General features: G+C 39.7%; 1 long non-coding RNA gene across 2 annotated transcripts in view; it reads left to right on the top strand.

Annotated features, from left to right (window-relative positions):
- Positions 1 to 451, top strand: part of LOC112586883 — a 28941-nt gene extending 28490 nt beyond the window's left edge. For both annotated transcript variants that reach the window (XR_006553338.1, XR_006553337.1), the window contains exon 3: positions 278 to 451. This is a non-coding gene — a long non-coding RNA (uncharacterized LOC112586883). The remainder of the gene's footprint in view (positions 1 to 277) is intronic.
- Positions 452 to 17074: the final 16623 nt, after the last annotated feature.

The following is a 17074-nucleotide window of genomic DNA, read 5'->3' as shown; positions in this document are numbered from 1 at the left end:
AAAGGAAGGGAATTCCCAACCCCCCTGCCACCGCCCCACAAAACCTACTTCTGCTTCACTGATTATGCTAAAGCCCTTGACTGTGTGGATCACAACAAACTGTAAAATTCTTAAAAAGATAGAAATACCAGACCACCTCACCCACCTCCTGAGAAACGTGTACGCAGGACAAGAAGCAACAGTTAGAACCAGACATGGACAATGGACTGGTTAAAAATTGAGAAAGGAGTATGTCAAGGCTATATATTGTAACGCTGCTTATTTAATTTATATGCAGGGTACATCATGCAAAATGCCATGATGGATGACTTACAAGCTGGAGTCCAGATTGCCCAGAGAAATATCAACTACCTTTGATATGCCAGTTTAATGGCAGAAAGCAAAGAGGAACTAAAGAGCCTCTTGATGAAGGTGGAAGAGAAGAGTGAAAAAGCCGGCTTAAAACTCAACATCCAAGAAATGAAGATCATGGCATCTGGTCCCATGACTTCATGGCAAATAGATGGGGAAAAAGTAGAAATAGTGACAGATTTCATTTTCCTGGGCTCCAAAATCACTGCAGATGGTGACTGCAGTCATGAAATTAAAAGACGCTTGCTCCCTGGAAGAAAAGCTATGACAAACCTAGATAGTGTATTAAAAAGCAGAGACATCACTTTGCCGACAAAGGTCCCTCTAGTCAAAGCTATGGTTTTCCAGTAATCATATATGGATGTGACAGTTGGACTATAAAGAAGGCTGAGCATCAAAGAACTGATGCTTTCAAACTCTGGTGCTGGAGGAGACTCTTGAGGAATCCCTTGGACAACAAGGAGATTAAACCAGGCAATCCTGAAGGCAATCAACCCTGGATATTCATTGGCAGAACTGAAGCTGAAGCTCCAATACTTTGGTCACCTGATACGAAGAGCCAACTCATTAGAAAAGATTCTGATTCTGGAAAAGAATAAGGGCAAGAGGAGAAGGGAGCAACAGATGTTGAGATAGTTGAATGGCATCACCAACTCAATGGACATGAGTTTGAGCAAATCTGGGAGATAGTGAAGGAGAGGGAAGCCTGGAGTGCTGCAGTTCAAGGGGTCTCAAAAGAGTCAGACATGACTTAGCAACTGAATATAAAAAAAATAATAGCAACTATTATTATTGTTAGATTATCATTACATTATAATATAGTGTATGAAGTAGATGTTAGCTATGATAATAATTAATGCATATGTTATACAAAGTATGTGTTATAATAGTATCATAGATTGAACTGTAATAGTTTGCATTATTTCACCTGAAAATATCTTGTCTTCATTCAAAAAATCTCAACTGTGGTAAAATACACATAACATAAAATTTATCATCTTAACCATTTTAAGTGTACAGTTCAGTGGTATTGAGTGCATTCACAATGCTATTCAATCATCACCACCATCCATCTCCAGGACTTTTTTCATGTCGCAAAACTGAAACTCTATACCTGTTAGACAATAAATCCACATTATCGCCTACCCTCACCGTGCCTGGCAACCACCACCATGCTTTCTGTCCCTGTGAATTTGTCTACTCTAGGTACTTCATATAAGTGGAATCATACAGTATTTGTCTTTTGTTACTGGCTTATTTCACTTAGCATGATGTCCTCAGGGTTCAGCCCTGTTGCAGCATGTGTCAGAATTTCCTTCTTTTTTAAAGCTAAACAATATTCCATTGCATATATATATTTTTGTTTATCCACTCATCCACGAATGGACACTTGGATTGCTTCCACTTTTGCCTGTTGTGAATAATTGTGCTATGAACATGGGTGTGCAAAATCTTTTCAAGATGGTATTACTTTTGTGGTCAAAGAAGTTGTATCTGTTCTTATAACTTCTGACCCTAGTCAGAGATGTTTCTCCTTTACACTATTACACATCAACAGAAAGGAGAAAGCTGAGAAACAACGAAAACTTCTCTCACTTATTTATTCAAGCTCTTATCTACTCATTCCCAACATTTCTTTGATAATCTCCTGCATAGTAAGGTATGTGCTAGGTGCTGCTGGACTCCAACAGTGGCCAGTATTCTAGGTGGCCACTGTATAGTGTAGTAAAGTTATATTTAAATAGTGACTTTTCTTCTTTGTCACAGGGCTACCTGGAAGCTCCTTCCTTTGGGATATGGATAGAATTCCAGCCTTGGGCACACTCAGAAACTCTGCCTGAGTCCCAGATAGAATAGCCCTCTCAGATGAGGCTTTTTTTTTTTTTTTTTTTACCCAAAGCATTTAAAAATAGTCTCAATCAAGACTTTGCAGGAACTCCGGTCTGTAGAAGTAAAACTTGTGTAGAATTAAAAACTTGTGCTCATACTTTCTATTATTCAGAAACATATTTGGAGAGATTTGGGGGTGGGAGGGTGGACTATTTAAATTTAACTTCAGGCCAGTCACAGGCATAAACTTCTACACAAAAGCACTCTCTAGTCTTCTGTATCTTAACACTCTTGGGGTGGCAGGAACCCATGCCTTCGGGGAGGTACAGTGGCTAAGAATGTGAGTGTGCATGCCAGAAAGCCTGAATAGAAATCTCAGCTTACTTACAAAAGGTGGGATCTATGGTTCAGGTTTAATATCATGAATCCTAACTTTCCGGATTCACAGTTTCCCCTTCGGTAACACGAGGTGAACCACAGTCTCTAGCTCAGAGGGCTGCTGTGCAGATTTAATGAGCCAATACTCATAATGGGTCTGCTTGTGACAGGGCCTGGCACAGAGTAAGTGCAAATTAATGTTGGATATCCATCACCAAAATGAATGTGCTCCCCGCTGCAGCTGCACAGACCATTTTTTAATCCTTCAAATATGCCACGCTCTTGCTCCTCATATGGCCCTTTGCCCATGCTTTCCTCTCTCCTCTTCCCCAACTGTGAGCCCTACTGTCTTTCTAACTGTATTCATTCTTCCTGTCCCATCTGAGATATTTTCTCCAAGAAAACTGGTTACATGGTTCTTCCTTGAGCTCCACAAATACCCTGCGTGTATCCCTGCCAGGGTACCCATCCCTCTGAACTGTTGCTCTAATCCAGTCACCCTTTCACTAAGCTGTGAGCTCCATGAGGCCAGATGGACGTCTCTGGGGGATCTCAAATGAAAGGAATTAGTGAAAGTGGGGTCAGCTTCCACCAGCAAGACTGCTACTTTGGACCCCCATCTCAGGCACCGCAGAGATCCCCTGGTGCAACGTGCCTCATGACCCTCCCTCACAGCATGTTGTAGAAAGGGTGTTCGTCAGTTCCCAAGGTACCCCTGGTTGGTTACCAAAGACCTAGCTTCTAAGGACTCCGATTCAGCTTTTAGAGGGAGTCATGAAGATTTTCAGATATATGTTCTTGTTCTGGGCCACTGGCCAGAGGTTCTGTCCACTGCAAATAGATTGACTGGCCTTTTTTTTCTTCCTCAAACCACTGTCTCAATCCTCATTAGCAATTCTCCATTCCAATTCTTACAATGGTGTATTTGTCTCCCTTTCATTTCAAATGAATTGTAATTAAGCTACTGGCCTTGCTGGGCAGATGATTTCTCAGAAAGGCTACGTTCTGTGATAAGACACTTCTGTGCTATTTCTAGTCAATCTATCAACCTTCCTACCAAATTAATTGCTCTCGGATTAATGTAAGACACATAGCTATAATAACAAACATTCATTGTTTCTCTGTGCCAGGCAGTCTGCGAAGACTTTATCTGGGTTACCTCATTTAATTTTTATACCCACCCTGTTAAATATTATAGAAACTGCTAGTGTCCCCTTTACAGCTGAGGAAATTGAGGCACAGAGAGATTAAATAATTAGTTCAAGGCACACAGAAAGAAAGTGACAAAACAGGAACTCAAACTCAGTTCTGCTAAACCTCAAAGGCTGTACTCTTAACCATGAGGTTCCATCACTGACCTATAATTTTCAGTTATTATAATGTCCTGATTTGAAAGCACCAGGTACACTCAAAAATATACACTTTGTACCCAAAGTGACTTAGCTTCTGTGATCTTACTAAACCTGTGCTTTTCATATTGCATCCTAGCTTACGTTTTGTCTTTTGTTTGAAAAGTAAATGAGCAGAAATACTTCATTTTCCCCTTGTCTTCCTTTGGAATCAGGCACTGCTTTGTTTGTTGTGGATGAATGCAGATAGTTATAAGATTGTCAATGGATGGTTAGCTGGACTGGTACCTGGCTAAGCAAGATTAATCTGATGATTGTGTTTTTATGGGAAGCATTTTGCTCTTCTTTGATCCAGAGCTCTGGCCTAACACATACCATCCATTTCGCCCCAAAATATTCTTGTACATGAGAGGGATCCAAGGGATAGTCTGGATAGTTCCATTTCTATTACTGAACAAAGTACTCTGACATACTCACTAAACTGCCTCCACTGTGTGTGTTTCAAGGTGAAGAGAGATGAAAGGAGATGAGAGAAACTGAAAATCAGTAATTCCAATCTTTGATTTCAAAGTAAATCTTTCTGATTCAGAAACTCCAGAAAAATAAATTTGGTAAACAGCAAACCACCTTACCTGCCTCCTGAGACATCTGTATGAAGGTCAAGAAGCAACAGTTAGAACTGGACATGGAACAACAGACTGGTTCCAAATTGGGAAAGGAGTAGGTCAAGGCTGCATATTGTCATCCTGCTTATTTAACTTCTTTGCAGAGTACATCATGTGAAATACTGGGCTGGATGAAGCACAAGCTGGAATCAGGATTGCTGGGAGAAATACGAAAACTTCAGATATGCAAATGACACCACCATTATGGCAGAAAATGAAGAGGAACTAAAGAGCCTCTTGATGAAAGTGAAAGAGGAGACTGAAAAGTTGGCTTAAAACTCAACATTCAGAAAACCAAGATCATGGTATCTGGTCCCATCACTTCATGGCAAACAGATGGGGAAACAATGGAAATAGTGACAGACTTTATTTTTTTGGGCTCCAAAATCACTGCAGATGGTGACTACAGCCATGAAATTAAAAGACACTTGCTCCTTGGAAGAAAAGCTATGACAAACCAACACAGTGTATTAAAAAGCAGAGACAGCACTTTGCCGACAAAGGTCCCTCTAGTCAAAGCTATGGTTTTTCCAGTAGTCACGTGTGGATGTGACAGTTGGACCATGAAGAAAGCTGAGCACTGAAGAATTGATGCTTTTGAACTGTAGTTTTGAGGAAGACTCTTGAGAGTCCCTTGGACAGCAAGGAGATCAAACCAGTCAATTCTAAGGGAAATCATTCCTAAATATTCATTGGAAGGACTCATGCTGACGCTCCAATACTTTGGCCACTTGATGCAAAGAACTGACTCACTGGAAAAGACCTTGATGCTGGTAAAGATTGAAGATGGGAGGAGAAGGGGACGACAGAGGATGAGATGGTTGGATGGCATCACTGACTTGATGGACATGAGTGTGAGCAAGCTCTGGTTGCTGATGGACAAGGAAACCTGGAGTGCTACAGTCCATTGGGTCGCAGAGTCAGACACAACTGAGCGACTGAACTGAAACATAGAAACTTGTTCATTTTTACTCAAACTGCTTTTATATAAAACTGTAACATAGGAAAAAGTTAATGCTACTCAGAAAAAAATAAATAATTGTGTAACGCTCATGTTCATTCATTCATTCAAACCACTACTGGCACACTCAGTATTGGGTTGTGGAGCTAAGTCAAGACTCCCACCTTCACTAAATTTACCGTCTGTATACAGATACTTAGAGGCGATGAACAAGATCAAGCTGACAGTGGAACATAAGAAAGAACTATCTCACAGATGTTGATAATGCAATGGATAAGACTCTTGGATGGAATATAAAACAGAGGACGCAGTCCTCTCTTGCCTTTGGTCTATACAGTCTCTGGGTAGTAAAGTACTTTCCACGTTTTTCACCTAGGCTTCTATCAGTAGAAATGGTAACAAATATCTACTGCTTTTTATTTTTTCTTGACAAGTATTTGATTTGCTTGGGCTTTATCAGTCAAAAATTATGGGGGAAAACCCCACAAGAAGTTCCCACTGTTTTTCCAATGAGCAAATGGCCACTGATTGGTGATGTGGAAAGGATGAGAGCCTGGGAGAAGGTGAATCTGCCATTAAAACTAGGTGATTCGAAGGACTCCGCTGTGTGTTCCAGGTTCTGGAAATAGATTTCAAATGACCTGAGCAGGCTTGCTATGGCAGAAATTCCAAGAGATCGACATCAAGAGACGTAGGTTACTTAAGATTGTAACCTTGACTGCCTATTTGTGAATAATTCCAATGAAGAGAAAGGTGAATACCTAAATCAGGCACAGTGAATAGATATGCTCTCAAATGCCAACTCAGAATAATTAATAGCAGGCACTGGAACACTGAGAAGGATTCTGAGTCTTATCTAGAATATCACTGATAACAGACTAACCACTAAATGCATGGATATTAGACTCAAATCTCCTTGTAAAATGTAATTTCCTCCTAATGTCTGACTGAGTTAGGATTCAGAATAATCTTAAGATACTAAAGCAATGAATCAAAACCAACAAGATGAAGGCTAATGAGGATAATAATATAGACCTGTATTTAAATTCAAAATTAAGTCATGGTTTCCATTGTAGGATTGGGGAAATTTGGCTTGATAGCAGCTCAGGAGAAAAGACTCAACCCTAAACTCCATATGAATCGATAGGATGACTACAAAAATTTTCCAGAGCAATGGTGGGCTGCTAGAGTTGAACAGGGTAGCCCAATACTAGCTACTCCACTGGAAATGAATTTCAATTTCTCTTTTTCCCAGCCTGCTGCTTTGCTTGTAGATTTGAGAGTATGGATAAGCTTCTTGTTTCTGAAGCTGGACATTTTCTTTCACTGAAGAACATGAAAAAGAAGGAAAAAAAAAAAAAAAAAAAGGAAAGTACCTGTACAGAAACAGAGGAAGGTGCCTAAAAAAGATCAGAAATTCTTTGACCTTGAAACAGGCTAGATTTGGAATTAGTTTCTAAAATGCATCAAGTGAGTTTTGCAAATATATGGATTTTAGAAAAGCTTGGAAAGTCTTTTGCCCCAAGTGCCCTACCCTCAGACACACCCACATGCATTTCAGGAAGATTTTCATCCTTGTGGTATATTCACTGACAGTTAATGCATCAGTTATCTGTTGTATCAGAACCATTTGATTTTTAAACTTGCCATTTAAATCATTAAAAAAAAAAACAAAAACACTCCTGAAAGCTTATTTTATTCAGTTAGGATATGGAGTTTGGTAAAGGAATAAAAAGAATGTAAAATTTTCAGTTTGAATTTAACTCAGAAAGAAGGTTCAAGAATTTTAAACTTGCTGGAATCTGTTTATTAAAAACCAAGTTGACCTTTGCCACCATCTTATAAGGATGATGATGATGATGATTGTGGTTATTTAACTGATTGGGTTTGGATTATTTTCTGATTGTTCTTGGAACAAGTTTTTCCTAACAATTATGCTATAAAAATTGAACAGGCATAAGAACTGGAAGGGAAAACTAAGAAACAGTCAGGGACTGTTGGGCTAAAAGCAACGGCACGCATAAGGAACATTAAGTTTGAAGGCAGAAACTCTAGTCTGTGAACTGACTTCCTGAGTAAAAAGTATCTTACGAGCTTTCAATTAGTCTCCTTGCTGGAAGGTAAGCTCCAAGGTTGGGAAGGCAGCAACTGGGTTAACTCCTATGCAGCAGCTATCTGTTTGACATTCAACTGGTAAGAGGGAATAGGGACCTGGCTTAAGCTAAGACAGTAAATTCAGGTTGGAGCACAAATTTCCAAAGGCTGTTTAGCAGACATTTGCTGTTTTTTGACGAATTTTTACATTCTCCTCATTTAATTGCTTTTTAAAGAGCATATAAAAAGACTAGAGGAATTCTGGCATCTTGTAAAGTAAGTACAATTAACCCATGTGCAGAGCTGAATCCACAGTTTTAGTCTCATTAAGATTTGGTCTAATGATTGGTTATAGTCTTGTTTTCAGGTCAGAGCCCTAGCTGCCTTCTGACTTAACAGATGATAGGGAGAGAGGGGTAAGCAATTTTACTTTATAATCTTTGAATTCACTTTTCTCAACTGATATTTGAAAAGAGGGTTATGAAGAATTTTACCTAAATTGAGATTCATGAAAAAAGTTACAGAACAGGTACCAAATCAGAAGAAAAGGCATAGGTGGTTGTAAGTACACCTGACTCTTCAACAACATGGATTTAAACTGTGAGTCCACTTACACACAGAATTTTTCAACAGTAAATACTATCAGTTCAGTCACTCAGTTGTGTCTAGCTTTTTGCAACCCCATCGACTGCAGCACACCAGGCTTCCCTGTCCATCACCAACTCCTGGAGCTTGCTCAAAATCATGTCCATCGAGTCGGTGATGCCATCCAACCATCTCATCCTCTGTTGTCCCCTTCTCCTCCCACCTTCAGTCTTTCCCAGCATCAGGGTCTTTTCCAGTGAGTCACTTCTTTGCATCAGGTGGCCAAAGTATTGGAGCTTCAGCATCAGTTCTTCCAATGAATATTCAAGACTGATTACCTTTAGGATTGACTGGTTTGATCTCCTTGCAGTACAAGGGACTCTCAAGAGTCTTCTCCAACAATCTGCAGATGGCTGAATCTGTGGTTGCTGATCTGAGGATATGGAGGGACCTTGAATACTGATGGCTTACTATAAACAGACTTTCTACTGTTCAGAGAGTCAGAACCCCTAAGCCCAGTGTTGTTCAAAGGTCAACTGTAATATCAACATGGGTATTTCTGTGATTACATAATGAAAGGCCATGGAATAATAGTTAATTGTTGGATGGTAAGGGATCAAGAGGATTATAGCATCTCACATTTCAACCCTGGCATCCTCTGGAAAGTATTATCTGTTATGCACTATATGATTATTTTAGAAGGATAGTTAACTTCAAACAGGCCATGCCTCATCTTTGTCTAGCCAAGGAACTTTCAACATTTTTAGTGACAAGAAGTCATCACTGTAGGTTGTAAGTTATAATAGATACAAACAAGTTGCAGGTTTATGGCTGCGAGGTGTTCATTTTCCCAAGGATGTCATAAAAAATACATATTTACCCTAGCAACTCTCCATAATATTCTGTTCTATGCTTCCTTGTGATATTTTAATATTTTCTCTAAGGCCAATGAACTGTTAAATTAGCTTCAACATTTTATAAAACAGCAAAGGTGGTTTTGTTTGAAAACAAAAATGTAAATATACTTATGCAATGGAAAAAAACTCACTGTCTTAGGAAGAAACTTCCAAGTACCTGGCTAAACCAGACTTACTTCACGAACAATTTCTAAGAGCAATCTAGACTTTTTTAAAAGCCTGAGATCTATTCATGCACTATAGATTTTCTCACTGATCTATTGGTTTGGTCACTGGTTCCAACCTCTTTTGGGCAAAGAAGGTTAAGTAAGTGAGAGAGAAGGGAAGCTTTTGGTTACCATACTACCTGGCCATAAAGAATCAGATTTCAAGGAGCTTACTTTTCCCATATTGTCCAATGAATTCTCTGACCAACATGGTAGTGTTCTTTGAATAAATAAAAAAGCACTGAGTTGTTTTTGTTGCTGCTGCTGCTAAGCCACTTCAGTCGTGTCTGACTCTGTGCGACCCCATAGACAGAAGCCCACCAGGCTCCCCCGTCCCTGGGATTCTCCAGGCAAGAACACTGGAGTGGGTTGCCACATTTCCTTCTCCAATGCATGAAAGTGAGAAGTGAAAGTGGAGTCACTCAGTCGTGTCCGACTCTTAGCGACCCTATGGACTGCAGCCTACCAGGCTCCTCCATCCATGGGATTTTCCAGGCAAGAGTATTGGAGTGGGTTGCCATTGCCTTCTCTGAGTTGTTTTTAGGAAATTGAAAATCATATAAAAATGGTAGAGTTCTGTTTTGCAGTGACTGAAAACTATCACTTTCTTTGGCAAGCTCTGTTTATTTTCCTTTCTTAATGTTTAAAGATCTTGCCTTATTTCCCTTTATTTTACTCTTCCCTACTTCTGTCATTTCTAAATCCAATTTAAAAAATTTAATTATGTGAATTGCTATGTTTATTACTATTTTTCCTTCTATTAGCATTAAATCACTCTTTGAAGCACACTTATAGCCATAGAATAGGAAATCATAACATATCCCCTAAGAATAGAGGAAGTTCTCAGTAAAAGTTTGTTATATCAAGTAGGAAAAATAAGGTCTAATGGAGGAATCTATTTACCTAGGAATGTTTCATTCATTCATTTGTTTATTAACTTAGCAAATATTTGTTGATCACCTATCTACAACCAGACACTGTTGTGGGTGTTGAGGACTTTGAGGTGGACAAGAAAGATAAGGTCCTTGCACACATGGAGTTTACTTTCTAGTAGAGGGAGACAGACAACAAGCAAGCCAACCAAACAAGAGTGTGCCATGCATCGTTTAATTTTATTAAAGAAGGTGATGAGATAATTGGGTTACTGCTTTAGACTGGGTGGTCAGATAAGGCCTCTCTGAGGCCATTTAAGCTGAGGTCTTATTTCAGCTACCTGTGGCTGCATACTGAAGTACCATGAACTCAGTAGCTTTAAAACAACAGCTTATTACACACATGGATTCTCTGGGTCAGGGATTTTCAGAAGGCACAGTGGAGACAGCTTGTCTCTGCCTCATAATGTCTGGGGCCAAGCTGGAGGACTCAAAGTCTGGGTTTGGAACCACTTCAGGGCTTGCTCAATCACATATCTGGTGGTTGCTGAGTGCTAACTGGGACCACTGGCCAGCACACGTCCACAGTGTCTCTCTACATGTTCTGGTCTCCTCACAATATGGTGGCTGGGGTCCAAGGGTGAGTGTCTCGGGAGAGTGAGTGGGTGAGCGAGCCAGGCAGAAGCACTATCGTTTCTTGCGGCCCAGCTTTGAAAGTCTCTTCTGCTGTGCTCTGTTGGTTAGGATGACTGAAAAGATCAATAGGGAGCAACAGAGACCCCACCTCTTGAAGGAGGCATGTCATCCTTACATTGTAGGATATATAGTGGTGTGGCCATCTTTGGAAAATCTAATCTGCCACAGGTCTGAATGACAAGGACAAGGAGGAACATGAAAGTCAAGAAGAACATGCCAGGCAAAGGCCCTAAGTGACAGGTAACTTGAATATTTGAATCACAGCTAAGAGCCAAGAGTAATAAGATAAAATGAATAAGGGAAAGAATAGTACAAGAGAAGTCAGGAAGGTAGGTAGAGCAAGATCTTGAAAAACTAAGAACTACCTCTATTCTAGGCAAAAGGAGAATGAAGGCTGGGTTTGTCTTGGAATCATTCCTACCTTCTTTGGGGAAATCTTACTTCTTTGGGCCAGTGTGTCAATTTGGACCTATAACACACTACTCTTCTTGGCAGTGTTCTAATTTGAAATTCCCTCAGGTTTAAATTTTTTCCCTTTCTAGATACTGGACACTGCGGAGTGGTGTATGTAAAATAGCAATTCATTCCTTCAGCCATTCAAGTTGCTTTTCATGTAGTTGGAGAGATTAATATGCACACAGACACACATACATAGATGTTAACTAAAATATGGGTCAGTAAAAGTATCAAATTTGGGCTAAGAATCATACAATTTGAGAATTCTGAATTCTTGACTTTGATTTAATAATCACAACATTCTGATTCCAGTATCAGAAGTCACAAGAAGAAGATATCATCAAATGTCTGACTAAAATGAATATATCCCAGCATTCATAAAGGAAAACCACATAAATGAAGTACTTCTGTAGTATAAAAATGCCATAAAGTAAAAAAAACAAATAACAAACTAGGAATACAAATTTGCTGCACACATGACAGAGGTTATCTTTGTATAGAGATAGCTTACACTGTACAAAACAGAAAATTTTTTAAATGAGCAAAAATTACAAACAAGAGGCTCATGGGAAAAAAGTGACTGATAATCATGAAAAGATGTTCAACCTCATCATAATGAAACACAAAGCAAAGCAACATACCTCACTAGATTGACAAAAAAGATCAAACAAAATCATTTTTACTAACTTGACAATAAATACAATGCTTGATGAAACTCAATATCAGCGAAGATGCAGGGGTATATTGGTACTTTTGTACACCATTGGTATAAATGTTTTCAAAAACTTGGTAATGTTTATGAAAATGCGTATTTTCTTTGCTCTAGGAATGCCATTGTTTGAGAATAATTTTATATACATACTCAGCTCTAGATACAATTACATATACTTTAGGAAGTTGATTTTCATATTATTTATAATAGCAAAGTAATTAATATTATTCAGATGCCTAAAAGTAGGGGATCAGATTTCTAAGCTATGGTCTATGGACCTCTGACATACCATGCAGCTGCTTAAAAGAATGTGGAAGACAAAAAAGTACTGATTAGAAAGATGTCCAAAATGTATTAAGTGAAAAAGTAAGGTATAGACAGTATAGATAAGATGATATTATTTGCCTGAAGGGCTTTTATGCACTATTTTAAGCTACCACTAACATTTATACATCTGTGTATATATCTCTCTTTATACATTATCTGATTTCTGAAAGGATACATGGTTTATGAAAGGTCAGTGGTAGTTTTTAAAGTATGGAACTCAAGGCTGAAGGAAGTGAAGAAAGACTTTTAGCTTTAATCATATAGCTTCTGTAAGGTTAAATATTTTTCTGTATAATCTTGTGTATATATTAATTAAAAATTAAACACTAATACTAAAACATCATGAGCATGTCTCCACTAGACCCTTAGATGGTGAGGTTAATGGCGGGAATTTCAGACACTGATATGTTGTCATACTTTAGGCCCTTTGGTGCCCCTTAAATTATACCATTTGCCATCCTTGCTGGCTGGGTGTGCCAAAGCGCAGACCACAAACAATACTCTCAGCTGAAAGCAAAAAAGTCATAAACCATTGTTCCTTCCTCTTTGACTCCTATTACCAAATCTTAAACGTTTCCATCCTCTAGGAAATTATACTTCAAGGTATAATTGCAAAAAGTCCCCTGCTCTAATTTCAGTGACAGACGCTTATGTCACAACTCTACTCCTTCATTTTAGTTTGGGATCAGAGTTGTGGGGGTGGGGGGGTTGGGAGTGAAAGGGGTGGTATGGGAGGTGGGTGGACAGAAAGAACTGTATTATGAAAGAGGAGGCATTAGCCTTCTTGGTCTCCTTGAACCTTTAGCACCTGTAGATGTCGATCTTTTGCTTACCCATTTTTTAAAGTTCCATAATATGACATATCATCATAAGACCTCGGTGCCTACATTTTGCAAGAGACAAGTATCATGAGTCACGGTAGGCTTACAATTATCTATAGATTTAAAATTTTTAATTTAGATTTAAAAATGTAAAGTCTGAGGTTTAAATGTTCTTGAGTTTAGAAAACCTAATTGATTACAAATAGCTTACTCATTTCTTCTGTGTAAACATCCTTCTGCTCTTCAGTGCATATCTATCATCTTCTGTGAAAATTCATCATTGTGACATGTATATTCTTTTTTTTCTTTTTACTCAGTTTAACAGTATGTGAATTGGCTGTCACTTATCCGCTTCTTTCTTACTAAATAAGAATTCTTTAGTTTCCTTCAAACATAATTCAATGTCATGTTTCAATTCAATGGTAAACTTTCAACGATAATACATGTCTGTCTTCCTCCCCCACATGTGTGCACACACACACAGTCTATAGCAGGTTAGATCAAGATACCAACTTAAGAAGACTACGAAGGAGAGTCTGGAAGGAAAGAGGAAAGCCCAGAAAGGCAGAAGGCAGCCTTTGGGTTGAGAAAAAGTCACCACAGCTTTAATCTTGACAGTGAATTGGTTTTGGGGGCTATTGGCATGAAAAAAAAATCTCAGAGAATTTTCAAATCAGCTAATACATCCATATCCTTCATCTCCTTTTTGACTTTCTTGAGTCCTTGTGGAGAGCCCTTCCCTTGACCCTCTTACAAATAAGAATGCTTTGCTCACAGCTTGGCAACACCATTTAAAAATAAATATGTGACCCATGACCCAGCAGTAACATCTCTAGGAATCTACCCCAGTGATCCCTTGATTGTGCTCAGGGGACCACAGACAAGGATACTCAGCACTGAATAGCCTAGAACAGTCCCACTGTGGAAATAACCTCTTGGTCCAACAGAATGGAAACAGATAAACTATGGTGAAATCGTAAGAGGAGATGCCACAGAACACTTGAAAGGAATGATTGGATATGTATCATTACAATAGATCTCCCAAACACATTTTGCACTAAAAAAAAGCGAGGTGTAAACATATGATACTATTACTATAAAAATCCAACTCTATATATTTTATAAAAATTATAAATAAGTGTGTTCATACAAGTGTATGGGTGTGCTGTATATGTACAAATAGGGGACAAAACACTCTTTTTTCGTCTGAGACAAGGGAAATGGGACTGGGAGTAAGGAGACTGGCCAAAGGGGATCTTAGTTTTATTGGCAACACTTTTATTTTTTAAAAAGAGAATTAAGTCATGTGTATTACTTGGAGAATAAAAATAATTTTAAATACTTAAAGAATCCTTAACATTCCACCTTTACACATGTCCTGGATAAGGTAAGATAACATTCCCCAAACTGGGTTCTATGACACATTTGTGCTCTGTCAGGGGTCAGTGGGTATTTGTTGAGTTTTAAAGTTATTAATCTAACAGAAATAAGAAGTTGAAATAGAATTAGCAATTAACTCAGAGGAAGCAGAAAATTCTTAAACTTTCCTCCCATCGTTAACCCCTGACAGCATGATTCTGATGGCTCCAGCAGCTTCCCTTTCTTTTAACTGCCTTAGAATATTTCTGTTAAACAAACTCCTCTTTAGAGGTTGGGACGTTAGGCCTCTGTAAATATGGGTGAGGAAGGTAAAGAATGCATGTCATATCTACCTATATACTCACTATTCTGAAATCTAGTAAAGGTTCCGAGGAGCCTTGCCATGGCCTGCATGCAATATTAAAAGAAGAGATGAGACCTAACAGGAGAGGGGTTCAGTCTCTCTTGGTAAGCTTTGCCTCCTCCTCCCCAACTTCATGTCATCATGACAGTGTCAGTTAGTAGTAGGTTGGAACTAACTGCTGGAGGAGACTGTGGGCATTTGTTTTCATCCTGGATCATTGTGAAAACCTTTCTGGGTCAGTATGTTTCAGGACTCTCAAGAAGGAGGTGGGGTGCCATGAAGTCAATGGAATTCCTTACAATTCCCCAATTCCGCTGGCCTCTGTGTGAGTGCTGTCTTCTTCATTTTCATGATCCCAGAATCCAGGGGCCATGGACACTTGGGAGAACGTGGCTTTAGAGCCACATGAACTTCCATTCTGCAAAAGATTTGGGTACTCAAATAAGGCTGGGCAACACCAGAGAAAACAAAGTTAATGGGTGTCCATGCTGCAGGTCTCCTCAGAGGTTTTGATATGTCAACTCCCACCAAGAATCTCGAAGAGGGGAGGAGCAAGTGTAGTGAGTTTCCACCTGTTTTTGACCTTTTCTCTTCTGGCTCCTTGCCTCATCCTATAGCAGAGAGCACCTCTGGAACACAGGTTGGTAAAAGGCAGAATCAGGAAGGATGATCTCATCTCAGTGAAAGTAAAGTTCCCAAATTGCCTACTAAAAGTTAAACATCCTGGTCTTGGTAACTGGCTCCCACTTTGATTCTAGTGAGAAGAGATGAGACTGTGTTAAACTTTGCTAATAAGAACTTTATGGCAGAAAGTGAAGAGAAACTAAAAAGCCTCTTGATGAAAGTGAAAGAGGAGAGTGAAAAAGTTGGCTTAAGGCTCAACATTCAGAAAATGAAGATCATGGCATCTGGTCCCATCACTTCATGGGAAATAGATGGGGAAACAGTGGAAACAGTGTCAGACTTTATATTTGGGGGCTCCAAAATCACTGCAGATGGTGAATGCAGCCATGAAATTAAAAGATGCTTACTCCTTGGAAGGAAAGTTATGACCAACCTAGATAGCATATTCAAAAGCAGAGACATTACTTTGCCAACAAAGGTCCGTCTAGTCAAGGCTATGGTTTTTCCAGTAGTCATGTATGGGTGTGAGAGTTGGATTGTGAAGAAAGCTGAGCACCGAATAATTGATGCTTTTAAACTGTGGTGTTGGAGAAGACTCTTGAGAGTCCCTTGGACTTCAAGGAGATCCAACCAGTCCATTCTGAAGGAGATCAGCCCTGGGATTTCTTTGGAAGGAATGATGCTAAAGCTGAAACTCCAGTACTTGAGCCACCTCATGAGAAGAGTTGACTCATTGGAAAAGACTCTGATGCTGGGAGGGATTGGGGGCAGGAGGAGAAGGGGACGACAGAGGATGAGATGGCTGGATGGCATCACCGACTCAATGGACATGAGTTTGGGTGAACTCTGGGAGTTGGTGATGGACAGGGAGGCCTGGCGTGCTGCAATTCATGGGGTCGCAAAGAATCGGACACGACTGAGTGACTGAACTGAACTGAACTGAATAAGAACTTACAATTCTTCTTGTCTAAAAGCCTGCTGTCAAGGATAGCTGAAATACAATGCTCTTGGTATGTGCGGCTGCTGCCAACATGGTTGGCACATGGCAGGCACACATCAACTGTACTCCTGGCCTCTGATCATGAGGTGAGGAATTGGGTAGCCAAGTGGGCAGCTCTGCTCCACGCAGGGAAGCAAGTCATGGGCAGAGCTAGAGCTCAGGTTTGGGAGTTTGGGAATTTGCGGGCCATGAGGAGAATTCAGTTCTGCTCTTTCTTCATTTCCTGTAGGACACTGTCATTTTCGCCATGACTGACGGCTGAGCTGTATGCGAGCCCATGATGACAGATAACCAAAAAGACTGAGGCAAATACACATTTAATTTAGGCTAAGCACCTACAGAAGGCGATAGCACCCCACTCCAGTACTCTTGCCTGGAAAATCCCATGGATGGTAGGGCCTGGTGGGCTGCAGTCCATAGGGTCGCTACGAGTCGGACACGACTGAGCAACTTCACTTTATTTTTTCACTTTCATGCATTGGAGAAGGAAATGGCAACCCACTCTAG

The sequence above is a fragment of the Bubalus bubalis genome, chromosome 9, assembly GCF_019923935.1.
Source record: "Bubalus bubalis isolate 160015118507 breed Murrah chromosome 9, NDDB_SH_1, whole genome shotgun sequence".
Taxonomy (NCBI): Eukaryota; Metazoa; Chordata; class Mammalia; order Artiodactyla; family Bovidae; genus Bubalus; species Bubalus bubalis.
The sequence above is the reverse complement of the archived record's forward strand: the minus strand, read 5'-3'. Positions and strand labels throughout refer to the sequence as shown.